Genomic DNA, 1,466 nt, shown 5'->3' on the forward strand with positions numbered 1-1,466 from the left:
ACACACACACACACACACACACACACACACACACACACACACACACACAAACAAACAAGGTCAGCGTTCACACAAAACTAGTCCTTCAGGCTAAAGTTGGCTCAAGAACGTTAAGAATAAAAAACATGACATTCTGTGCCATGCTCGCCGTTTGTGCTATTGAAATGGCTAGAAAATTGAAAATGACACTCGATTGCAAGCACAACCTTGGTTCGGGGAGTAATGGAACACCATGACATTCAAGGGGACATCCCCATCTTTAATTAGCAGTAATGCTGAGCAGCTTTTCAGAAGCCGTGTGGTCTAACGCAGCCATTCCTCTGCACTTCACAAAGGTCAGGTTGGTAACACAAAAGAAAGCCAGCGAGTGTTCGCTTGCTGTGATGAGTCTGTCCATTGCAAAGAAATGTGATCAAATATATTTTCATGAAAGTAGATCTGTGTTGGTAAATGTGATGTGATGAGCAGGATGAAGGTTTTATAAAGCAAAGGCAGAAAAAAGAAATTCACTTTGGATGACATCCGTTTACTCGCACAAACAAAGCCCAGGGAAAATGCTACTAAACGCGTTTCCCCTGCTGACATCTCGTTGGATTCACACGTTGGTCACACACACTTGGCATCGTTTCCTACTGTGGATTAACTGCTTGTTCCGTTGGCAGTCTGTTCAGGTCAGGTCGTGTCAGGACAACAACACAATATGTTAGGATTAAGAGCTTGGTGGTGAAACACCTTCCCCAGCATCCACGTTGGTTTTGAGGGTTGATCTTGAAGGAGGCCCAGGCTTTGGAGGACGGCGCTCTCCTCCGGTCTGCTGCTATCTCCTGCACGGCTGCTCATCTCCCTGTCAACCAGACCTACATGCAAAAGAGTCAGCAGGAGTACACACACACTTTAGCATGCCTTGTGAAAACATTCAAATAGACATGCGACTTAGCGGAGCAGAGCGAGAGATGGTGCAGAAATAAATATTATAACTCATCTTGATGAAGTCACACCCCTACTTCAGGCACACAAACGCACTCCAACCGATCCGACACATTACATGGGCTTGCGACATTAAGCCGAGCTGCTAATTTAAGACCTCTGCGACGCCGTGCTCAGCGAGAGCTGTGACAATAATTAGACAGTGGAGGAGCTGGGACATTGTGAGTGGAGATGGTTATCTATGTCATGTTTAGTTTAAACGGCAGCCATGTTGCTGAGGCAGGGGCCGGTAACTGCAAGGCTAAAAACTACCGAACAAATCTTAAAATAAACTCTCTCCCAGTCCTGCCCTTCTGTCAGTTTCATCTTGGATATATATAGATATCTATATAGATATAGATATATATATCTATATAGATATCTATATATATAGATATCTATATATATATCTATATATATAGATATCTATATATATCTATATATATAGATATCTATATAGATATATATATCGATATCTATATAGATATATATATATATAT

This window comes from Anarrhichthys ocellatus, unplaced genomic scaffold (assembly GCF_004355925.1).
Source record: "Anarrhichthys ocellatus isolate YVR2014 unplaced genomic scaffold, GSC_Weel_1.0 scaffold11, whole genome shotgun sequence".
In the NCBI taxonomy this organism is placed as follows: Eukaryota; Metazoa; Chordata; class Actinopteri; order Perciformes; family Anarhichadidae; genus Anarrhichthys; species Anarrhichthys ocellatus.